This window comes from Meles meles, chromosome 18, assembly GCF_922984935.1.
Source record: "Meles meles chromosome 18, mMelMel3.1 paternal haplotype, whole genome shotgun sequence".
In the NCBI taxonomy this organism is placed as follows: Eukaryota; Metazoa; Chordata; class Mammalia; order Carnivora; family Mustelidae; genus Meles; species Meles meles.
This window is the reverse complement of record NC_060083.1, coordinates 45,054,472-45,079,070: the sequence shown is the minus strand read 5'-3', so window position 1 is coordinate 45,079,070 and position 24,599 is coordinate 45,054,472. Positions and strand designations below refer to the sequence as shown.

Here is a 24,599-nt window from a genome sequence, read left to right as displayed (position 1 = left end):
TCGTTAATTGAATTTAGATGTTTAAAAAACAAGGGGAAAGTGTGGGGATTAGCGGGCATACAGTGGGTGCTAAATAATGGCAGGCAAGTTTCGAAGCCCTGTTCTTGGTTGAGACAACTATAAGGTTTCATAGGCAAGATAAACAGGACGCCAGGTGAAGTGGGAGCAAGGCAAGATTTATTAAAGGCACTCTCCGGCGAAGTTTCAGGGCTCAGGAGAAGGGGAGCCAGGAAAGTTGTGCCCGGAGGAGGTGGGCACCCTCGGGCGAGGTTCCGTGGCTCTGGAAAGCAGAGTGGGGGAAGTCGCACTGGGAGGGAGTTGGCGGGGGTCTTTTATCGGGCCAAGGTAGGATATGGGCTCACATCCATATATGGTAGGGTATTTGGTGATCGGAGGGTATGGGGTGGGGGTCTTGATACTTCTGTTTCCTGCATAGGTATCGGGTTACCTATGGAGACTTGACCTGGGCATACATCCTTTTGGCGGGAGAGTCAAGGGTTAAGGGGGGGGGGGCTGGAAGACGTCGGGACCCAGCGGTCATTTCTATTGTTCCTCCTGCATTCCCGGAGCCCGCCGACCCAACGACAATCTAGTTTTATGGATCTAGTTTTACAGAGCTGGACACGCAACTTGCTCTCCAACACACAAACACTTACGTTTTAGCCCCAGGATCCTGAACACGTTTGGGGCGGGAGGTTGGGGGAAAGGCACTCTGCTGGCCCACGCATTGCCTCAATCATCTGCAACTCTGGAGACGTCCTACATCCAAGGTTTTCCGGCTTGGAGTAACACCCGGCTGTGTCAGAGAAAGGCAGCGTAACAGCTCCGCACTTCTTTGTTCACGTCTCTCAGGGAACGTTCAGGGGCACCTCATTAATCAGATTCTTCTATGCTTTTCCCCTATCTCATCCCCAGTTCTTGCAAGCTCCTCAGTCACTAAGGACCTAAAAAGAAAACACCAAACATGGCCTACGGTATGGGTGAGGAGGGAGAAGGCCGGCTGAAGACAAAGCAGAAGGGGACACCGGGCACCCTCCCCCCACCCCCACTCCAGGGTGTGACAGGCATGACCTTCTTCCAGGAGGCTTCCAACACTCTTAATGTTAATGCCTTGCTTGAGGGGAAAAACAACCTTACCTTGAAGATGGTAAGGCCTTAGCTCTCTCCTAGGTCCTCTTTAGTATATGAAAGTTCTTTTGAGAAACCTCCCTTTTTCTTTACCTCCCCCACCCAACTTGTAGGTATATAATGGGCCCCTCCACAGGCCCTCAGTGCAGCTCTTTTTGCACAGGGGTCCTGTCCACTTGTTTTAATAAACTGCCATTTTGCACCCAGGATGTCTCAAGAAATCTTTCTTGGTCATCCGGTTGGCCACAAGACTCCACCCCACTGAATGGACACCCTCCTTTTCTCTGTCTTGCCACCAGAAGATTCTAGAAACTTGAGACTCTCCTCAGGGCTGTAGAAGGGAAGAGTCAGAGAAGACTGGTGAGGAATTGGGTTGGCGGTGTTGGTAGTGAAAGTTGAGATCCTGAAAACTGTGTGTGCTGCTTCTCTCTGCCTCTCTCCCTCAGCCATCAACTCCCTTGCAGAACACTTTTCAGACTGCTGTGTACACACAAGTCTTGTTAAAAAGCCTGTGGTTCTGCATTTCCAACATGCTCACGGGACTCCCAGTGCTGCTGGTCTGGGGACCACACTTTGAGCAGCAAGACTGTGGCAAACTCCCACCTTGAGTCCTTTTTTAAATGGGGTATGTGTGACCCCAGCTTAGCTGGCTGTCGCTAGAAAAAAGCAACCTCCTTTCCCCACTGACAAGTCAGACCAACTGACCCAGTTCTGACGCATGTCTTAGAAGTCCTAGAAGCAAAAGCTTTTGTTTGTAACTGGGAAAAGGAAAGGGGAGAAGGACGGAGAGGGAGAGGGAGGGGTCAGAGAAAAGGGAGAGGAAGTCCGAGGAAACAAAATGGTCAGTCTCTCCAACCGGGTCTCTTCAACTTGTTCTGAAAGCTGAGGTGATGGAAAGGACCTCACAGAGCCGTGGAAGAGTACAGTGTAGACCTTGAGATGAAGGCAGGGTCACTGCAGGACCAGGCAGAAGGGATACGGTCCGGAGTCGACCACCCCTCAAAGGACAGAGGACACTCACAATAATGCAAGTCACACAGCGAGGTTTATTTCCAGCTAGCTGGGGTCCAAGTCGGCGCAGCGGGTTTCAACAAGGACCCCGAGCACTCAAAGCCAAGGGTTTATACAGCATTTTCAAAACATCCAGCTTATAGTAATTTTCCATAGCTTTAAGGACCATACATATTTTTGGCTTGCGCCACATCCTGGTGGGATAGCAAGATAAGCTCTTTTAAACCAGAACATCTGGTCCCAGTGATGCAACCGCCCACATCCTGGTGTTCACGATTAAGTTGTTTTTCAGGTTTTAGCTAGCTCCTCTTCTCTCAAGTCACGTCCACAGTGTTGGCCAGGGGGTCGCTCAGTAAAATGGCTTCCCGGCCTTTAAGATGGCCACTCTTATATTCCCCCCTTTAGTGGTTTATAATGAGGAATCTGGCTCATTCACAGGGCAGCCTTAGGGGTCCTCAGGAGCGGGCAACCTCTCATACTGCTGTCTCAAGACCATGAGCTGGATGGTATTAATATGATCTTTTACAAAACCAATAAGCTTATTTAGAATGCAAGGGCCAAAAGTTAGAATGAGCACAAGCAAAACAAATGGGCCAACTAGGGTAGAAACTAGGGTGGTGAACCAAGGGGGACCTATTAAACCAAGCCTTAAACCAGTTCTCCTGTGCCTCCCTCTCCTTCTTCCTCTTGGCTAATCCTTTTCTCACCTTAGCCACGGATTCTTGCACTACCCGCAAATGGTCAGTATAAAAGCAGCATTCTTCTCCTAACACGGCACGCAGTCCCCCTTGTTGGAGGAACAACAAATCAAGCCCTCTTATATTCTGGAGTACTACCTCGGATAGGGAGGTGAGAGATTTCTCTAAATGACTAATAGAGGTCTCTATTCTTTTTATATCCCCATCTATGGCCGCCCTCAGGGATGTCATACATGCTTGTTGAGTGGCCAGGGAGGCTATGCCGAGCCCGGCCCCAGCGATTCCTAAGCTGAACAGGGTAGCAATGGTTAGTGCAATGATGGGCGCTCTCTTACTTTTCTCACTGTGTCTCTATTTCAGTGAGAATACATGCTCTCCTCGGGGTGGTAGAGGATGCCGGGCATCACAGTCACCAGGACCCAGAATTCCTTAGAGGCATTAAAGACCGAGGTTGAGAGGCACGGGGTGAGGCCAGTCCTTGAACATATCCACCATCCATCACTTTCTGGGATTAGCCACTTTGAGTTACTTTCCCAACTAGGGGTGCTATTTATGGAAGCACATAAACCTTGTTTAACTCGTGGCACTTTCCCTAAGCAGGTCCCGTTACTGCTCACTTGCTGCAGGGTTAAGTCGATTTTACAGTACCCCCCGTAAACACTGAGAGGGGTTTGTACTAGATGGTACATTATAGGCGGTATTAAGTTCCATAGCTTCATAAAACGGAGGCTTTACATCATAACATAGCCAGCACGAGGCCGCGAGGTTAGGGCTGGTAGTGTTAAGGGTCTCATATACAGTACACATCAGTTTCTACAAGGGGTCCTTGGCGGCCTGCGTAGCAGGTGCCGGGGAGATTACAGAGGTAGTAGTCTGGGGTTCCATGGTCCCTTTCGAGATGTCCTTGTTACCTGGGTTCTTGGTAGGGGCGGGAGGAGCCAATACCTCATTTGGACCTACCTGAGCACTGCTTGCCTGTGGTGTCTCAACCTTTAATCTGATAAAAATAGTGGATCCCACATGTCCCCCGTATTTGTAGAACACTATTCCCCACTGTTTTCCTTGAATCCAATTTTGAACCCCTTCCTGCTTTCCTTGGTCAGTGAACCGAACCTGGATCCTGTCTGAGTCTTGAGGGGAACAGGAGCCTCGAAGGAGAGGAACAGTCGCCCCTCTAGGCGCCCCTTGATTAACAAAAGCAAATGTTAGAGAGTCTGGTCGTGAAACCGCCCACTTCCAATCCCCGTCATTAGAGGTGACGCAGGCCCAACTTTTACAGAAGGAATACTGGACCCCACCACATTGTTGGCCCTCAGACTGTCCCGGGCAGGCATAGAATCCATAGCTTCGGGCTAAATTGGGTGCCGTGGACTTGTAAACAGGGTTAATGTCTCTGAAGCAGAAGGCCAAGTCTGGCCACCATGTGGATAGTAGGGCCATGTGGGTGGTTTCGTTGAGAATCCTACCAGTCTCCCCATCGGTCAGGATCCATGTCTGCTTATAAGGTTGATGAGGATCGGTTTCTGCGTGGTTTCTTTTCCAGTTGTTGAGCAGGGTCAGGACCAGTAGCCACTTCATCGTCGGACCGGGCGGGAGATTCGGTGCGTCCCTGAGGTCTAGAGAGCTGTAGCTTTAGGGGGTTATCAGGGTGTTGCCGCACGGTCCATTCCCTGGCTTGTCTCTGCGCCGGCTGGGTGGCTAGGCAGCTAGGCGTACGTGAGAGTGGTGGACCCAAAGCCCAATGCCGTCAACCTTTAAGGCAGTGGGGGTAACCAGAACAACCACATAAGGACCTTTCCATCTCTCTTCTAAGGTTCGGGTCTTGTGTCTCCTTACCCATACCCAATCCCTTGGGACGGTGCCATGTTCCGGATTCAGTGTGTCCTCTGTCTCATACAAAGAGTGCACCAGGGGCCAGCTCTCATGTTGAACTTCCTGTAGGGCCTTTCGACTGGCCAGATAATTTGGGGCCACATTAGGGTCTCGGTCCAGTAGAGTACGGACAACAATGGGGGGTGGTCCCCCAGACAGGATTTCAAAGGGAGTCAATCCGTGCACATATGGGGAGTTCCGAACCCGGAAGATAGCATAGGGTAGGAGGGTCACCCAGCCCCCACCAGTCTCGATGGCCAATTTAGACAAGGTCTCCTTTAGGATCCGATTCATCCTTTTTACCTGCCCTGAGCTCTGGGGATTATATTCACAACGTAACTTTCAATTGGTCCCCACCGCTTGGGCCAGTCCTTGTAGGACTTTGAGATGAAAGCCGGGCTGTTATCAGACCCTAAAACCTCGGGGACCCCATATCGGGGTATGATTTCTTCCAGTAATGCCTTAGCAACAACCTGGGCAGTCTCTCGTTTAGTGGGGAAGGCTTCCACCCAGCCTGAAAAAGTATCAACCAATACCAGCAAGTACTTATACCCATACCTCCCAGGTGTTACCTTAGTAAAATCCACCTCCCAGCTCCATCCCAGCGCCCTCCCCGCTACCCTCGTACCTGTGTGTAGGGGTCCCTTTCTACCGGGTCTCATAGCCCGGCACCCAACACACTGACCCACGATTTCCTGGATCTGGGTGGTTTGCCGGGGGAACCGGAGGCCGGCGGACTCGGGAACTGTCAGTAACTTCCTCTTTCCTAAATGGGTGGCTTGGTGCAGGTTGGAAAGGAGCAACAGTCCTAGTTTCGCCGGCAGTATCAGTCTTCCCTCTGGGTCCCGATGGCACCCATGCTGATCAGGCTCTGGGCAGTGGTGGTTTTGGATCCACTGCAGATCCTCTGGGGTGTAGTCAGGTCGCGGGGGCAGGTGCGGGAGCTCGGGTGCGGGCAGGGCGAGTGCCAAGGCTGGTGAAGCTACTGCCGCTTTTTTGGCGGTCTCATCTGCTCACCGGTTTCTCTCAGCCTCCGAGGTTCGGGCAGACTGGCGTCCAGGGACGTGGACAACCGCAACTGCCTGGGGCTTCTGCAAGGCCCGCCGGCAACCTTTGTACCTCTGGGAGATTGCGTAGTTCCTTTCCTTCCGCTGTAACAAAGCCCCTCTCCCGGTAGATGGCGCCTGTCCATGTCCTAGCGGCTATCGGTGTAGACCGCGCCTCCGCCAGCGCAATCAGCTCGACCTTCTGGGCTGAGTCCCCAGGGGAAGCGAGGCGCTGCAAATGACACTCGCGTCTTGGCGACCACCGCCGCGCCCGCCCTTCGCACCCGGTCCATAACGAAGCTGCTTCCGTCAGTGTACCATACCAACCCACTGTTGGGAAGGGCGGCGTCCTGGAGGTCGGGGCCCACCTGGGTGATTTCTGCCATGATCTCCTGGCAGTCATGCAAGGGGGGCTTCCAGATCTGGGGTCAGCAGCAGGGTGGCTGGATTTAGAACAGCTGGTTTGGCAAAGATGATCCGGGGTGCATCTAACAGGAGTCCTTGGTAATGGGTCAGGCGGGCATTGGTTATCCACTTACCAGGGGGGTGCTTCAGGACCCCCTCTATCGCATGAGGAGTTACTACCTTCAGATGCTGCCCGAAAGTGAGTTTGTCTGCGTCCTTTACCATCAAGGCTACTGCCGTGATGCTCCTTAGGCACAGGGCCATCCTGATGCGAATGGGTCTAGTCTCTTGGAGAAATAGGCAACCGGACGCTTCCATGGCCCGAGGCGCTGCATCAGCACCCCTTTCGCGATCCCCCTCCTCTCACTCTTACACGGTGAGGCCCGGACTGGAGGATGCCGGGACCCAACAGCCCTCTGGAGCCCCGGGGACAGAACACTTGGGAGCCCCTGAAGTTGACAGTCTCGGCCCTGGCAGACGTTCTGTGGTTGCGCTTGGCGTCCCCAACGGCTCTGTGAGGAGTGGCTGGGGTTGAATTGCAGCAGAAGAGGAATGGAAGAGCATGGCAGATGCCCCTGACCACAGGGACAAGGTCATGTTCACCTGTGTGATCCCAGAGCAGGTGTGACACCCAAGAATCAGTTGGATCAAAAATGTTGTTTCATTTTACGATTTTATTTAAAAATTTATTTATTTGAGAAGAGAGAGCACACAATTGAGAGGGACGGGGGTAGAGAATCTCAGACTCTGAGCCGAGCACAGATCGGATCCCAGGACCCTGAGATCCTGACCTGAGCCGAAGCCAAGAGAAGGATACTTCATTGACTGCACCGCCAGGAGCCCCTGAATCACAATTTTTTTTAAAAGATTTTATTGATCTATTTGGCAGAGAGAGAGAGACAGCAAGAAAGGCAACACAACCAGAGGGAGTGGGAGAGGGAGAAGCCGGCTTCCCATGGAGCAAAGGGAGCCCTATTCGGGCTCCATCCCAGGACTCTGGGATCAAGATCTGAGCCGAAGGCAGATGCTTAACGACTGAGCCACCCAGGCACCCCTGAATCACAATTTTTAAAAACAGGTTATCAGAAGATTTTTCAAAACAAAAATCTATGGGCGCCTGACTGGCTCAGTCGGTAGACCGTGCAACTTTGGATCTCAGAGTTGGAGGATATAGAGGTTACTTAAGCATAAGATCTTTAAAAACAAAATAAAAAAAACATAAGATCCTTAAAAAAAAAAAAGGCGGGGGAATCAGTCGTTAAGCAGCTGCATTTGCCTCTGATGGAGCCCCGCTTCCAGCTCTCTGCTCAGCGGGAACCCTGCTTCTTCCTCCCCTACTCCCCCTGCTTGTGTTCCCTCTCTTGCTGTGTCAAATAAATAAATAAAATATTTTTTAAATCTTTAAAAAGAAAACAAAAGATCCAGAAACAGATCTAAATACATACCAGGACTTTTTTATATGATACAAGTGGCATCTGAAACCAATATTAGATGGGCCATAATATGATGCTGGGACAACTGGGGAGCCAACCGGAAGAAATAGTCAGATTTATACCAGGACTCACACACTAGGGGGCGCCTGGGTGGCTCAGTGGGTTAAGCCTCTGCCTTTGGCTGAAGTCATGATCTCAGGGTCCTGGGATGGAGCCCCCAACATTGAGCTCTCTGCTCAGCAGGGAGCCTGCTCCCCCCTCTCTCTATGCCTACCGCTCTCCCTACTTGTGATCTCTGTCTGTCAAATAAATAAAATCTTAGGAAAAAAAAAAAGAACTCACACACTAGGACACATACAAAGCATGCTAGAGATGGAAATGCAAAAAGATCGACAATTCAAAGGACAGTGGGTGAAGACTATGAAGAGAAAATGATAGTGGATCTTAAGCATGAGGACAAATGAACATCCCTGCTCCTAAAGACACCACTGGCTACTCTGTCATGCAAGAGTCTGATAGCAAGACAGTCAGGCAAGGCTGTGGGAAACAGGCAGTGGCTGAGAAAGCTAGCTGTGCCCCTGGAGTCTCTGTCCCCGGCTTATCATTCCCACCTCCTCTGAAGCGACAGTCAGGGGAACCCTGGCGAGATTGCAGGATGCTTTGACAGGGCATGACCGTCCCCTCTCGGTTTGGCCCTCACTGTGGAGGCACTTCGGTCTGTGCCCATCGATGGGAGCTGGCTAAAGGAGACCCACATTACCCAAACTCATAAGAAGCCGGTGCGTGAACTAGAACAGGAAATCATTTTTTTTTTAAAACTCTGTATTTCAGGGACACCTGGGTGGCTCAGTTGGTTGAGCAGCTGCCTTCGACTCAGGTCATGATCCCAGCGTCCTGGGATCGAGTCCCACATCGGGCTCCTTGCTCGGCGGGGAACCTGCTTCTCCCTCTGCCTCTGCCTGCCACTCTGTCTGCTTGTGCTCACTCTCGCTCCCCTCTCTCTCTCTGACAAATAAATAAAATATTTAAAAAATTAAAAAAATAAAAACTCTTTTTTTTTAAAGATTTTATTTATTTATTTGACAGAGAGAGAACACAAGTAGGCAGAGAGGCAAGCAGAGAGAGTGAGAGGGAAGCAGGCTCCCTGCCGAGCAGAGAGCCCGATGCGGGACTCGATCCCAGGACCCTGAGATCATGACCCGAGCCGAAGGCAGTGGCCTAAACCACTGAGCCACCCAGGCGCCCAAAACTCTTTCCTTTTTAAAGATTTTATTTATTTGACACAGAGAGAGATCACAAGTGGACAGAGAGGCGGGGGGGGGGGGGGGGGGGAGGGGAAGCAGGCTCCCCGCTGAGCAGAGAGCCTGATGAGGGGCTCCATCCCAGGACCCTGAGATCATGACTAGCACGGAGGGAGAGGCTTAACCCACTGAGCCACCCAGGTGCCCTGAAAATCATTTTTATTTATTTATTCCTAAAATTTTTTTTAAATATTTTATTTATTTATTTGTCAGAGAGAGAGAGAGCACACACAAGCAGGCAGAGTGGCAGGCAAAGGCCTGGAAAGAAACAGGCTCCCTGCGGAAAAAGGAGCCCGATACAGGCTGTGTATGTACAGGACTGGATCCCAGGACCCTGGAATCATGGCCTGAGCCGAAGGCAATGGCGTAACCGACTGAGTCACCCAGGTGTCCCAGGAAATCATTTTTTTTTAAAGATTTTTTTATTTTTTTATTTGACAGAGATCACAAGTAGGCAGAGAGGTGGGGGTGAGGGGGATGCAGGCTCCCCGCCAAGCAGAGAGCCCGACGTGGGGCTCCATCGCCAGACCCTGAGATCATGACCTGAGCCAAAGGCAGAGACTTTAACCCCCTGAGCCACCCAGGTGCCCCACCAGGAAATCGTTTTTTTTTTTTTAAAGATTTTATTTATTTATTTGATAGACAGAGATTGTAACTAGTCAGAGAGGCAGGCAGGGAGAGAGAGGAGGAAGCAGGCTCCCCGCTGAGCAGAGAGCCCGATGTGGGGCTCGATCCCAGGACCCTGGGATCATGACCTGAGCCGAAGGCAGAGGCTTTAACCCACTGAGCCACCCAGGGGCCCCAGGAAATCATTTTTAAAGATACTTTGTTTCTTCATCTTTAAGTAGGTACCACACCCGACATGGGGCTTGAACTCAGACTCTAAGAGCAAGAATCCCGTGCTCCACCCACTGAGCCAACCAGGCACCACCTATGTAAGGAAATCACTAATTTGCAATGGGAAATGCTCCTTCGAGTGAGGGAAAGAGCTGTTCTACAACCTAAAGCATCTCGTTCTAAAGATAAGAATGCCCGCAAAGCAAAGGTAGTGAGCACACAATGGGCTCCTAAGCGTGGAAGCGAGCAGAACTGTAGTAGAACACAGGGAGGGTCCTAAGGACCACAAGACCAATAGTTTGCTAATCCCTTTCTGTAGGCAGGTATCCCATGATATAATATTGATTCATTCATTTATTCAACTAAGTACACCGGGTGTCCGGGATATGCCAGGCGCCGTTCAAAGCGCTGGAGATACAAATGGAAACAGAACACACCCCGTTCCCCCTCTAGGGCTTATGAGCTGTTGAGCTAAAAGGCAATATAAACTCACGTTTAGGTGTCCAGGGATACGCTGCTCCGGAATAAAAGAAAGGCAGGTAAGGGAGAACCCGGGGCCCTGGGTGGAGGAAGGAAGGTGAAGGTCGGGATTACAGGCGGGCTGTTCATAGTCTCCCTTTGGAGAAAAGGAAGCTACGGAGAAGTGACTTGCGGAGCTGGTTTCCCTGCGTTTGGTTCTCCCGGATAGTCTATTGCAAACATGTCTCCTTATCCCCAGTAATGATGTGCGATAATTTCTCATCTCGCCAGCTCCCAGGTTAGAGATAAGGGACCTAAGGGGGAGGGTGAATCGAGGAGGCCAAGGTACACACACAGTAGGTCCCACTGGGTACTCGGACCCAACGCTCTCAGGGGCTGCACGGGCTGCCACCTTCCGGCCTGTCTGCGGGAAGGAGACCTGTGTCACTCTGGGCAACACTTCCTCTCCTCGTGGGCTGGACACACAAGCATCAAGTCTCCTTGGTGCCCTTTCCAGGCCCTGCGCTCTCGGCTTCCCAGGCCCAGCCAGCTTCTTCCACGAAGCCCATGGTCTCGGGCAACGTGCTTCACCTGTCTGCCTCAACTGCCCCATCCATAGGCAAACTAGCCAAGTTTGATATGAAGAAAGCACTGAGCCCAGGTGTGAGCCCAAACAAGGAATGTTTGTGTTTTATCGTGTCCCTTGCTCCATCTAACCCTAACCCAGAACCCATATTCTCGCGACTGACACCAAGGTCACCTCATTAGCTACGTCGCGTTCCCTAAATCCCATCAAGGAGGTCTGAAGGCAACCACTTCTCCACTGGAGCAACTGAGGCTCAGGGGGTTAGGTAGTGTGCCCAAGGGCCCTGCGGATGGGGCAGGGTGGCCACCTTATCAGGTCCCAGTCTCCCGGCCCTTGTCCTCCCGCCCACCTTGTCTCTGGAGCCCTTCCTACCTGGCCACAGCCAGGCGTTTCTCCGCTGGTTCCCAGCGGCCTGGACCCAGCAAGCCTGTAGCAGGGTCCTACAGTGATGACTCTGCCCCAGCCCTCGTCCTCCCCGGACACAAGCCCACTTCTCTGGGTCTTCCCCTCACGCCAGCAAAAGCTTTCCAGCAGAGGAGCTCTGCTCCCACGGGGTTCCTTTCGGGCGCGGCCACGCCTCCCTGCGCGGAAGGGGCGGGGCATTCAAATTGGCAGTGGCGATCGGCGCGGGCGACAAAGCAGCCACAGAAGCACCATTTCTGTTTTCAGATGTGGAGAATGGACATCTCTGCAGCAGAGCGTCCTGACCGATGGCCGCCATAGCGCTGTCGGAGACGGGAGCGAAGCGAGGCGTGGGCTGGGCGCGCCGCGGCTCGCCGTGAGTGCAATATGGATGGCGACTTGGCGGTGGCGGCGAGGGACGGGAGTGTGGTATCGCTTCTCGGCCTTTTGGCTAAGATCAAGTGTAGTATCTGTTCTTATCAGTTTAATATCTGATACGTCCTCTATCCGAGGACAATATATTAAATGGATTTTTGGAGCAGGGAGATGGAATAGGAGCTTGCTCCGTCCACTCCACGCATCGACCTGGTATTGCAGTACTTCCAGGAACGGTGCACCCCCTCGGGGGTAAACTTTTCTGGTCACTAATGACAGACTTGTTAACTTTCTTCTTAGTTGTCTCTGAAGCTTATTTCATTTGGTTGCTGTTTTGTGTCCAAAGCTTTGTTCTCTGGGAAGTGAGGTTTTCTTGTACGAAACTCTGCGGGTTGTAGAGAACTTACTCTTCTTAAGGTAAACCTAGGAAAGGTTGCTTTTCTTTTGGGGTAGTTGGGGGAGAAAGAAACAAACAGGCTGTCTTTGTTTGCTTATCATTTTTCTTTTCTCTTTTATTTTTTTTTGTCTGTCTGGCTTTTAAGTAGTTTATTTTGGTAAGCGAGAGCTTTTCTAAGTGCCATATATAGACATAGTGCAGGCAAGTGACCCATATATAGACATAGTGCAGGCAAGTGACCCAAACTCGTCTAAGCTGTCCTGCACAGAGGCAAAAGTTTCTTCACAAGACCCTGAACGACACCTTCCCTACTCGTTTCTTTTCCTTCTCCCCAGGTCTTGGCGGGTTTGAGCAAGTTTGGGATTGGAACACTGCATTAGGTTCCGGGGCTGGGAAGTGATGACAGGGTGATGACAACAACGGAGAGCGCGGGGAGGAGGCTACCGGTGCTACAGCTTAGGGTTTATCCACAGTTCAAGAAATATTTGATGAGGGCACTTCAGGGGCACAGTCCTTAAGCATCTACATCCCACTCAGGTCATGATCCTGGGGTCCTGGGATCAAGCCCTGCATCAGGCTCCCTCTTTGGTGCGAACCTTACTTTCCCTCTCCCACTCTCCTCACTTGTATACCCTTTCTAGCTATGTCTCTGTCTCTCAGATAAATAAATGCAATCTTAAAAAAAAAAAAATTATTTATTGAATGCCTGCTATGTGCCAAGACCCGATGACAGGGGTGCCTCCTACCCCCCGACAGACAGGCCTCCGGCCCCGTGAGAACTTATGGTCTCCAGTAGAGAAAATGGAGCAAGAAGTCGGCGTGGGTCCAGGATCCTTTCCTGACATGAGATTTCTACAAACCTTGCAAAGGATTTCTTCTCATGTGTTGTGCACACTCCTTTGCCACCAGAGGGTTCCCTCGACTGACTGACATCTGTTTCTGATTCAGAAACAAGGCATCTGTTTCTGATTCTCCTATCCACTGCTTTAAGGAGATATCCTAGGAACGGATACCAACAGCTGAACACGCAACAGAAAATGGACAAAGGATAGACAGTCTCCAGGGCGGGGGAGGAGGGAGAAAAACACTGATATAGGCTGACATCTGGCCCCCGGGGAACATCCAACCCCACCACCACCCGTTCCCTCAAGTCTCTGGACCAAATGGCCAGGGCCGCCTGCTCCTGGCACGGGCCCTAGGGTTGATCCATTTCCCTGTTGCTTACCCCGATCAGGTAGGATAAGCTGGGGGGGTGGAGGGGGCAGGTGTCTCAGAGGCCATCAAGAGACTCACACTCCCGTGGCCACCCCACCCTACCCACCCCCTGACCACACAGGGAGATAACCCCTACAGTGAAACAGCACGATGTTTAGGAGGTCCCGGTGTCGTCCCCGGGCAGGGACATGCCCTCCGAAGCCCAGAAAACTGCTTCCTCTTTATACCCGAGTCTACTGAGAGAGAAGGAAGCCCAGGGCCCAGCGGGCCTCTTCGCGTTCTGGAAGGGACACATTCCACACACCTAGACACCCCATCTGGGCTCACACACTGGGTGACTGGGAAGATCCTCAGCTCAGGCTGGCCTGGAGCGGAAGAGGGCTCTCAAGCCCTTCGAGGGGAGCAGGGCAGTGGGGGCAGCTCTGTGGATTGGGCCACGGGATCTGGTGGACCCCATCCTGCTGATGACAGTGGGCGGATCCCTGAAGGAAAGACAGGTTGTGTGGAGTTGATGGGAGCCAGGGCGGGGAAGGATCACAGCACAGGCCCTCCCTGCAGGTTCTGGAGCAGGGCGCGGGGCCACCGACGCCAGAGACTTTGCCTTCTGAAAAGGGGCTCCTGGCTCACTGCTGGGCCTTTGGGGAGATGGCTATTTACCAGGGATCATTGGAGACCAGGGAGGGCAGGCTCCCAGCAGCGGCAGGCCATCCTGAGATAAACGTGGGGTATCAGGGTGGAGGAGACACTGGGTGGCCTACAGACCCAACGACCCCACCGGCCTTTGTTGGCTACTCCAGACCCGGCATGGTGGGCATGTGAATGGCGGGGAGCCCACCAGGGTGGCCGTGGAGGTCCCATACCAGCCAGCATCCTTGGGGGGCCCTCAGCCCTGAGCTCAGTGGGGGTACTGGGGCCGGTCCATTTCTACCATGGGGATGTGGGGCTCCTCTAGCCGGCTGGCTTTATTTCCAGAAACCTCTCCTTAAGGACCCTGCCTTTGTCAGATGCCATGCGGCTTGAGGCTCTCCCAGCCCACACTTGCCTTCTCCCTCTATCTTTCAAAGCATTACCCACCCGCATCCCTCCCCTGCAAAGAACCTCTTGTGCTCCTCACTCTGTCCAGCAACTTCCTCCCAGAGGACCCAACTGCCATCTAGGACTCAGACCCCAGTGGGCAACTCTACCAAACATTTGACTATGTCATGCTCATGTCTGTCCAATGGAAGGAAGGAAGGAAGGAGAGAAAGGGAGAGAGAAGGAAAGGAAGGGAGGGAGGAGGAAGGAAGAAAACGATGAACAAAGCTGGGAACAAATATTTGCCAGTCTACCAGAGGCGGGGTTCATCTCCAAATTAGACAGGAGGTCTCGGAATGGGATCAGAAAGAAAAAGAAAAGAGGAAAGACCGACTGGATAAAACCTGAGTAAAGATCACGCAGTTCAGGGGAAGGATCATAAATGTGGTTTTTCACATACAGAGATGCAAAGATGAGCAAAGACGGACAAAGAGAAATGCATAGGACAATGGTCCCGAGATGTAATTGATCACCTGTGAGTTTGGCAAAAATCCAAGAGTCTGATGAGCTACTAGGTTCGCCAGCCTCCAAAAACAGATGTTGCTGGAGAAGGCTCAATCCCCGCCCCAGATCTTTGGCTCGGGGGAGGGTAGCAGGGACCACCACGAGGGTGTGACACTTGGTGGAGGCACATGGCCCTTGGGTGAGGGTGGCACCCCTGTCCGTGGGTGTGGACCTGTGTGGGCTCTGGGGCATGGCAGGGAGGGGGGGTCTCACTCGGGATGCCCTGGAGCGCGTGAACATGCAAGAGGCCAATGCGAGCGCTAGAAGGTGAAGAAAGCATCTTCCCGGGAGAGGCAGTGGAAGCGTCTGAAGGTCAAAATACCTGGGAACCCATCCGGTGACTCCTGAAGACCCCGGAACCAAGCAGAGGGGTCTTGTGTGGGCAAGGCGGGGAGAGCCCTCACCAGAAGCCTGTGCCAGGGGCTGGGTAAGCGGGGTTGATGGATGACCTGGTTTGAGCCTCATCCCTTCACTCGCCCCTTCTAGGGATGTTTAGGAGCTGGGCATGGCTCTAGCTGCCAGAAAGGCATAAAAAACAGTCCACGTTGGATTTCCAGGGGCCTAGAGGGGTTGGGGTGGGGGGCTAGGGGCACGTGTGGGAAAGGAGGCCCTCCGGGGACCAAGGGCCTGGGCAACCTATCTTCTCCTTGCTGGTGCCAGCAACAGGAGAAAGTCAAAACCAGGCTGGGCGCAGAGAGGGGCGCCTCTCCGGTGGGGGCGGAGAAACGGGGGGCAGGAAACAGGCCCCACATTAGGTGTTATTAGGACCAGGCCTTCAGCGAGGAGATGGGGGTTCGCAGAAGTGACTGGCCCAATCACTGTCTCCCCCGGAGGGTTGGCTACTCCTGCCGGGCATTTCCACAGAGGGCCTTGGAGGCTCACCCGAGCGCTTCTCGAGGACCAGGGGGCATTCCCAGGCCAGGTGAGAGTCACAGAGCCCAGAGCTAGGGCCGCGTTGGGCCGTGAGCCCAAATGTCCCCATTCCATTACCTGCGTCGCTCCTGCCCACACAGGTGCGTCCGACCTGCCGCCCTCGTCCCCTCCTAGGTCCCGGTCTGGTTCTCAGGGTTCCCTCTCACAGACTCCAGCAGTGGGTGGGGCCTGAGCTCAGGTCGCCGGCCTTGTCTGGGGACAGGCCCGGGGTGGCAGGTCCCCGGACTCATTTCTTAACCTCTCCCATCTCGGGGATCCCAGGTGGGACGTGAGAAGAACTTCAACTCGCTCCGATGTGTCCAAGGCCCAACGCAGATAGCGAAGCCTGCAGGGAGGTGCGTCCGGCCCGCCACAGCGGTACCATCAGGGTTCTTTCCCCGCAGGGTCGCGGCCCCTGAGGCGTCCATGAGGTTGTGGTGCTGGTCTCACGGTCCTTCCGGCTAAGTGAGGCTTTGCGGAGCACCCACCCAGCACAAAAACAGACTGTGACCGCGGAGCGTATGGCGGGGTAAGGGTGTCTCGGTCGCGGAAGGCTGGAGAGGAGGTGGGTAGGGCGGAGGCCGGCTCCCAGGCACAGGCACCCGCACAGGTATCTGGTCCTTTCGCCTGGGGCGGGGCAGGGGGGGGGCATGCAAACAGCAGGTCATCCTCTAGGGAAGAGGGCGAGGGAGCTGCAGGGGATGTGAAAACTCACCAGGAAAGCAAGGGATCACTGCAACCAAAACCGCCTGTGGAGGGTCCTGTCCTGGGAGAGTGAGCCAGGAGTGCTGACAGAAGGTGACCCGGCTCCAGGGGAGTGCAGTAAGGATGTCGGCCTGCATCCCTTCTCGACCTTTTGGCTAAGATCAAGTGTGGTATCTGTTCTTATCAGGTTTTTTTTGTTGTTGTTGTTGGTTTTTTTTTTTTTTTTAATTTGACAGAGAGAGATCGCAAGTAGACAGAGAGGCAGGCAGAGAGAGAGAGGGAAGCAGGCTCGCCCCCGAGCAGAGAGCCCGATGCGGGTTGGATCCCAGGACCCTGAGATCATGACCTGAGCCGAAGGCAGCGGCTCAACCCACTGAGCCATCCAGGCGCCCCTGTTCTTATCAGCTTAATATCTGATACGTCCTCTATCCGAGGACAACATATCAGGCGGAATTTTGGTGCGAGAAGCTGGGATAGGAGTTTGCTCCGTCCACTCCACGCATCGACCTGGTGTTGCAGTACTTCCGGGAACGGACCTTCAGGGGAATGCTTATGGTGTAAAAAGCCGACTAGGACAGGTGTGTCTTTTCCTCAGTGTTTTTCTTTTTGAGTTTTTTTGAGTTTGTTAATCTCAGTGACGTTTTGTTTCGCACCTAGCGTCCTGGTGCGTGGGTGTTTTCCATAGCACGGATTTGGGGCGTGGAGGTGTAGCAACTGTGGCTTCAGTATGCAGAGCCTGACCTTCCTGCCCCGAGGCACCGCCTTTGGTTGATCTGTGTGCCTGCGGCCTTCAGGATCCGTTTCGTTTCTCCACGTGTTTGCTGCCCCTTCTCCAAGTGCTTTCCCTGCTTTCTCCTGGTTCCCTTCTGCCCTTGAGGTGGGCTCGGGCCAAGGGTGCGGAGGAGCAGTTTTTGGTAGAACTAGGTAACGTCCTTGCACGTGTGACCCGACCTCCAATCTAGAGGACTCCAACCAGGCTCCTTCAGGAAGCTCTCCACTGCCTCTGTGGGCCCCCTTAACCGACGGGAACAAAGAACAGGCAGCTGAGGTCGTGGGTACAAAGGGCTTCCCCCGGGAGGGAAGGAAAATTTGTTCCTCCAGATCTGTGGCCTCTGTTTATCCACCCTGGCGGTACCCCAGAATCTCTGGGGTTTCTCGTTACAATCAGACTCCTGCCCGAGCAGCGCCATACAGCAATGGAATTGGAGTCTCTGGGGTGGGGGCGGAGGCTGGCGGACCTCCAAGCCCATCTGGGAAGATGACCCCGAGTCAGCTTCTGGACCGGGAATCCCCCGTGACAATGACCGTGTTGGGCGGGCTCCAGGTACGGATCGCTTCCTGGCAGTCCTGGGACTGGCTTCGTGTTCAGCACCCCCTAGGCACTCAGGAAACAGTGTAGCAATGAGGAAATGAAGGATTCCCCCGCTCTTGACACTAACAGGAGACCATCCAGTCTGGTGGGGAGGCCTTTGGACCCATATCCTGGAATCTGTTGAGAGCCAGTGAGACGGAGCTGCCTTGCCCTGCTGCCTTCCCCAAACTCGTCATCCACATTTGTTTTAGATGTGGAGACTGATGCCCCCCCACCAACCACGAGGGTATGAAGAGATTTATAGCTTACATAATGAGGCTTTCCAGGGAGAGCAAGGTGGCTCCTAGGCCAATTCAAAAAGGGCTTGAGAGCAAGGGGAGGAGACTGGGGCGGTGTGTTCCTGGTGGTGAGTGGAGGGCCTGGGGTAAGGGCACCTTACAGATGCCAGGGCACCTTCTGTGATCCTGCCTTCCACGTCCATTGGATCGGAGTCTGATGTAATAAGGAGGTTTCCAGCCAGAGCGGGTGGGGGCGAGGGCTTCCTGTTGGAAGGTGAACCTGCTGGCCGAGTTGGGGATATGAATGAGTCTGTGAAGGAAGGGACACGGGGGTGAGGGGGCGATTATGGTAGCAAAGAGCTCATCGGAAGCAAGCGTCCCCTGGGACAGTTCCGAGGAGGCCCAGATCCTAACTTCCAGGTGGCTGGGCAGGGCAGCCTGATGCAAACTGGTCCCCTCCTTCCCCAATCGCCCTCCCCACCACCACTCTTGCCTTAGACTGCAATGTCCCCGTTCCCTTGTCTTGTAGACATGCGCTGAAATTCTGCCTTTAAGCCTCCCTGAAGTGTCAGGCAGCCCTTCCTGCTTCAGCTGGCTTTGCGTTCCATCCCACCTTCTCATTTATTGACTATGCATCGCGTGCTCCCGTTAGGGACACCGAGCTCCATGGGAGAGGCCTTGGGCCTCAAGGGGGCGTCGCGGCCGGCGCGACAGACAAATCCACCAGGAAACGTGAGGGTAAGAGGATGGGGAAAAGAAGTTAAAGAGACAAAGAGATGAGGGCAGGAGGAACACGGAGGAGGATGTCCAACAGTATGGAGTTTATTCAGTGCAGCGAGGCATTATATAGCCAACAGAAATAATTACAAAGAAGTGTCCATCATTAGCTAATTACAAAAGAATTTGTTACATATGCATGAAACCCTCCAGACTTCCCCATTAACTAGTTCTCCAGGTCTAAATGCAGATCTTCCAAGGCCAGTGGTCTTTGTCTTCAGATAATAATTACAAAGAAGTAACAACAAACCTGAGTGTTCTTTGAGCCGTGCTGCAACAGCAAGGACCAGTTAAGAATGTAGGACCCCACCTCAATTGCTCTCATCTCACTAGTAAACGTGTGGGAAGTCACGTACGTGAGCGCGCAACACACAGCACAGACCCTTTCTCAGTGCAACTCAACTTTTCCAGCCTAATAAGCCTTTTGTTAGGCTATTCGGACTTTAAAGGAGACACAAGTCAGGGCCTGGTGTGGTCCTCGTCTCAAGCCTCATCGTGGCCTCCCACAAGGGGGTCATGGCCAGGTGGGAGCCACAACCGTGTGTTCCTCTCGCACAGTCCCCTGTGCATGGAAATCTGGGGTTCTGGCCATTTGGGCAAATGTCTTATCCGGGTCCTGACCGGGATGCTCCCTGCTTGGGGTCGGGGAGGACAGAGGAAGGGCGTCTGGCTTCTCTCTACTCCCAGGACCAAGCAACGCCCTGGTGGGTGGTGTCACAAGTGGTAAAGGACCAGTTGGTTGAGCTGCAGCCCGTGGTGATGGCCGGAGGCCTAGAGTCCCATGCACTGGGACCCAGACCCCAGTTCACTGGCTGGTAGTTATGTCCTGCCGGGCGGACCCTTTTCCCCAGGTAAGAAAAGACAAGAGGTTTATCCCCGGGCACCCTGCTCTGTCCGAGGGTCCGTCCACACTATAGTGCCTGCAGCTCCACGAAGGGGCATCCATTCTCTTGAGAAGGAGTCTCCATAGAAGTGACCCTGCAGCCCCCCCCCCCCCCGCTTCCCCCCACCATGAATGCCTTGAGGGCAGGAATCGGATCACAGTCACTTCTCAGTGCTGGGCTCCCTGATGGGTGCCCAAGCATCATCTGCATGGACACCATGGGTCAATCCCGTGGACTCAGAGAATTGAAGGTGGTCAGGTCCCCGTGTTGTTGCTGTTGTTCTTCTTCTTCTTCTTTTTTTAAGTAAGCTCTTGGCCCAATGTAGGGCTTGAACTCATGACCCTGAGATCAAGAGTCGCATGCTCTATTGACCGCCAGTCAAGGACCTCTGCTCTGATTTCTTTGTTCTGTTTTGGTTTTTTATTTTTTATTTTTTTTTTATTTTTTTTTAATTTGACAGACAGAGATCACAAGTAGGCAGAGAGGCAGGCAGAGAGAGAGAGAGGAGGAAGCCGGCTCCCTGCCAAGCAGAGAGCCCAATGCGGGGCTCGATCCCAGGGCCCTGGGATCATGACCTGAGCTGAAGGCAGAGGCTTAACCCACTGAGCCACCCAGGCGCCCCTTGGTTTTTTAGATTTTGTTTTTTATTTCAGAGAGAGAGAGAGAACACATATGCACACGTGAGTAGGGAGAGAGGCAGAGGGAGAGGATCTCAAGGCACCCACGCTGAGCACAGAGCCCAGCGTGGGGCTCCACCTCAGGACGGTGAGATCAAGGCCTGAGTCAAAATCAAGAGTCCCACGCGGAATGGACTGAGCCACCCAGGTGCTCCCTGTTCTGCACTTGTTAAAGAAAAATCCAAGGGGGGTGGTGATGGCTGGCTGGCTTGGTTAGTAGAGCACCTGAGAGATTACCTGAACTCGGTTCATGATCCCAGGACCCTGGCATCGAGCCCCGCATCTGCTTCTCTGCTCATAGGAGAACCTGCTTCTCCCTCTCCCTCTGCCTGCAGCTCCCCCCTGCTTGTGCATGCTCTGTGTCAAATAAGTGAATAAGATCTTTCAAAAATTTTCAAAAAAAAAAAAAGAAAGAAAGAAAAGAAATTAAGAAGGAAAGAAAGAAAAGAAAAAAGAAAAAGAAAGAAAAAAGCCAGGAATGTTACAAAAATGTACGCGTGGTGCCCTTTAGGACCCGAAGGGTCATCTCAAAGTTGTCAAGGAAAAATTGACTCGCTTACACTGTACTGCAGAGCAGACACCAAAGGGCTAAAGATTTAGCTGTTGAGAAAGAAGAAGAAAAAGACCTGAGGGAGGATTGAGGAAATTATTTTTAAGGTCATGGTAAAGTCCTTTCTAACTTGCACTCAACATCCAAAAACTTCTTTTTGAAAAAAAAAAAAAAAACAAAAAACAAAACAACGGATAGAGAGCATGATCTGAATAACGACTTTTTGTGAGTGTATTTATTTAGCAATCTCTACTCAAAGCATGGGGCTCGAACCTAGGCCCCGGAGATCAAAGCCGCCCCCCCCCATACCTTTCCGTGGCACCTTAAGCACCTGGAATCATCAGCGAGGCCCAAAGACAGCTCTCCCACAGAAGGAAATAGTCAAGGCTTAGAGGACAGACGGAGGGCCAGCCCCCTTCATATGTAAATGACAGATACCAGCGCAACCAATTCACCTAGCCAGAAAGGGGCCAAAGTGCGTGAACCGAGCGTCCCGAGAGCACAGCAACGTGGCGCTCACACCCAGGAGAAGACGCTCGGCCTGGCTGGAGAGGCGCTCATCCAAACGGCGCCGAGGAACCATTTTCACCACCACAAGGAAAGGTCGTCCCCTCGCGCCCCTCGCGCCCCCCGCCCCCGCCAGCCATCCGAACTCCGTGGCCACGCGGAGTTGCTGGCGAGCCTGGGGCGGGAGGTGGCGCCCGAGAAGGCCCGCCGGAATTCTAGGCACTCTGCGGCGAGTGCGGCGGGGACGACGACGACGCCGCCGCCGCCGCACGCAGGGCGAGGGCACTGGGGTCCGGGGCCGGCCTCCGCAGAGCGCAGTTGGCAGGTACTGGGGTCCGTGCGTGTCGCTCCGAGCAAAGTCGGCGGGCCGGAGTGACGCCGAGGCAGCGGGAATTGTTCCGTTCCACGGGTGTCGTCCGGGACATCCCGTTCTGGGGTCGGAAGCGGCCGGGGCCCTGGCCGGAGGACACGGACGCGAGCGGAGCAGTGGCGAGCGGGGAGGGGGCGGGGGTGCTGGCTGAAGAGCCGTCGCGGTGCCGACGCGCCGGGCAGCGGCGGAGCGTGCGGGAGGCGAGACCTCAGGCACGGAACCGCGGGTGGAGTGCGCGGTCCGTGCTGGGGGCGGACCCAAAGTAAGGTCTGGCCTTCACCGGCTCCCGGGAGTCCCCACACCGGCAGCCGTGTCAGCCGTCCCTCCGCGGCCGCCGCCCCTCGCCCCGCGTCTGCGCGCGCTGCGGGATTGCGCCTCGCGACTCGCCGAGGCGGCCGGGAGGGCGGAGCCGGGCCGCGGCGGCCGCGCCTCTTCGGGGAGCTGAAGGCGGGGCATGCAGATTCGGAGTGGCTGCTGGGCGTGGGAGGGCGGGGGCCGCGGGGGATACGGGATTTCTGGTTGGGAGGGAGGAGAAGGAAGCCTCTGCCCCAAAGCATCTGGGATGTGGATGGGACCGTGGACGGCGCAGAGGCAGTCGGGCGAGGAGTGAGGGTCTGGGCTGTGACCGTGAGTTGAATATGGCTGTTGGGAGGACGGGGGCCCGGCGGGGGGCGCCGGGAGTTATCGCTTCTCGGCCTTTTGGCTAAGATCAAGTGTAGTATCTGTTCTTATCAGTTTAATATCTGATACGTCCTCTATCCGAGGACATTATATTAAATGGATTTTTGGGGCAGGGAGTTGGAATAGGAGCTTGCTCCGTCCACTCCACGCATCGACTTGGTATTGCAGTACTTCCAGGAACGGTGCACTTTCCCCACAAAAATGGTGAACGAGAGAGTTGTTTAGTGTTGTTGTGTTTTTGGTTTTCACTTGCTTGTTCTTGTTCTTTGGTGTGTGGGGGTGGCTTTGCGTCTTTGTGTTTTTTTTTTTTTCTTTCTTTCCTCAGTTAAGATTCTTTCCAGTTCTTGGCTACTGGCAAGCCAAGTCTAAAAGTGACTTATTTTTTCCTTTACTGTTTTTGGTTTTCTTTTCTAACTCCACTCTGGTCTTTTTTTTTAGCTTTTCCTCCAGCCTCATTTTATATGTTTTAGTGCGGGGCTTTTTTACGTGCTTTCCTACTTTCTCTCTCTGGGTACAGTTCTTTTTCTTCGTGGCTTATATTCCACATTATTGTCCCTTACAGCCCATTGCCTTTTCTTGCTCCTGTTATCTGCACGACACACTCGTGTCCTTCCCGGTGATCTCAACAGCCACACTGTCGATCCTTCCAAACGTTCTTTGCTTGGCTGCCTGGCCTCTCTGAGCGTTCTCCGACCCTTGACCTGGTCAACGACCAATGAATGGTTATAGCCGCGTCCACATCCCATATCACACTGGCCCGTCACCTTCTTCCCTCCCCCGAACCCCTCCGCGCCCTTCGCTACCACCTTTCCGTGTCCCTTCACGCCCAACCCCGCAATGTCCTCCCATCCCTCCTGATGGAGATTAATTTCCTTGCAGGTACCCTCCGCCCCCTTGCCACCTCCTTGGTGCCACCTGCACCTCTGAACATAGCTGGCAGAAAGCCTACCCACCGGGCTCATGTGGCTCACCCCAGCTCTCCGCAGGCCAGGGAAAACTGGGCACCGTCAGCGTTTGCTACCAGCCATCAAGAGGCCCTTACAGGAAAGGTAAAAATAAAGCATCGTGGGAGACGGTCGGAATGGAAACGTAGCCCCCCCTACATGTCCCATTGCTTTCGTCCTTTCCAGGTTCTCCACGTCTAGATACCTGCATCCTGCGACACGCTCCCAGCGATCTGCCAGGGTGACCGCCCATCGGCTGTCCCACCCGGCCGGCCCGTGGGATACTGCGTCCGGACCTCCGATCCATCCCCAGCAGGTCTGGCCCACCACTCCTTCCGGTTCTTCTTACGCTTGCCTTGTCAAAAGGTTAACAGCCGAAGACATTTTTTGGTGACCCTTGCTGAACTGCAGATTCCGGATTCGGAGAACATTCATCGGGGACATCGTCATTTGCAGACCTGCGGTGGGAGCTGTCCCTCCGCTAATGGGGCTCACGGACACGGGTTCCTCTGGCCGTGTTCTCGACCGCATTCAACAAAGGCAACATGGAGCCCGCGGGGATGCTGTTTCCCATTCTGGGGGGTCTGCCTTCAGGAAGGAGGACTGGGTCCTTCTTTGTTAGGGCAACGAGACAAGGAGAAAACGGGAGGACGCTGGGTACCGCGTCGGCGACCTGTTCCGAGACCGCTGCAGCGCTCTCCCCTCTGGGAGATTCCTTCATCCCTCCCTTTCCCCGTCCTTGTAGACGTTTTGGTCCTAGCCGCGGAGGGAGGAATAACGGCAGGCAGGCAGAAGTACGCCTTGGGCTGACGACCCAGCAGACGGTGTCGAGACGCCGCGGCGCGTCTTCGGTTTTGAGAGAAGGAAAAGCAGCTGCGGAAGCTGGCCCGTCGCTCACAGCTAGGCCGGGATGGTCTCCGGTTGGCCACGGGCAGTTTCCCGCAACAGCGGCATCTTTAGAAAGAGAACAGCCGGTGATTGGACTGGCCAGATGAGTCTGTTCGGGGATGGCGGAGGCATCGCACAGTCAGGGACGTGCAAGCTACCGGGAGCCACAAGCAAGTCTGAAGAGGCAAAGGGGAGGTCACGTTTTTTGGTTTGTTTGTTTTTTGTGTTTCCTTCCTTCCTTCCTTCCTTCCTTCCTTCCTTCCTTCCTTCACTGGAAAGTCAGTTTCGATTTCAATTCACGGAGGACATGGGGGAGGCTTGCTTCGAACACAAGTTCACGGGAGAAGAGCGAGACTTTGAGGTTGTGGCGG

At 53.9% G+C, this 24,599-nt stretch overlaps 1 long non-coding RNA gene, 2 other non-coding genes and 2 pseudogenes across 3 annotated transcripts; 4 read left to right on the top strand and 1 right to left on the bottom strand.

The window, feature by feature from the left end:
* Positions 1-2,154: 2,154 nt before the first annotated feature.
* Positions 2,155-5,978, bottom strand: LOC123930231. The gene is made up of 2 exons (XR_006816012.1): positions 5,338-5,978; positions 2,155-4,589 (listed from the first exon to the last, which is right to left on the bottom strand). It is a non-coding gene; the product is annotated as an uncharacterized LOC123930231 (long non-coding RNA).
* Positions 5,979-11,609: 5,631 nt separating this feature from the next.
* LOC123930388 lies at positions 11,610-11,800 on the top strand. Its single transcript, XR_006816098.1, has one exon. It is a non-coding gene; the product is annotated as a U2 spliceosomal RNA (small nuclear RNA).
* A 4,695-nt stretch (positions 11,801-16,495) lies between these two features.
* Positions 16,496-16,658, top strand: LOC123930404 (annotated as a pseudogene).
* A 70-nt stretch (positions 16,659-16,728) lies between these two features.
* Positions 16,729-16,901, top strand: LOC123930399 (annotated as a pseudogene).
* Positions 16,902-22,398: 5,497 nt separating this feature from the next.
* Positions 22,399-22,589, top strand: LOC123930392. The gene has a single exon (XR_006816102.1). It is a non-coding gene; the product is annotated as a U2 spliceosomal RNA (small nuclear RNA).
* The last annotated feature ends 2,010 nt before the right edge of the window (positions 22,590-24,599 follow it).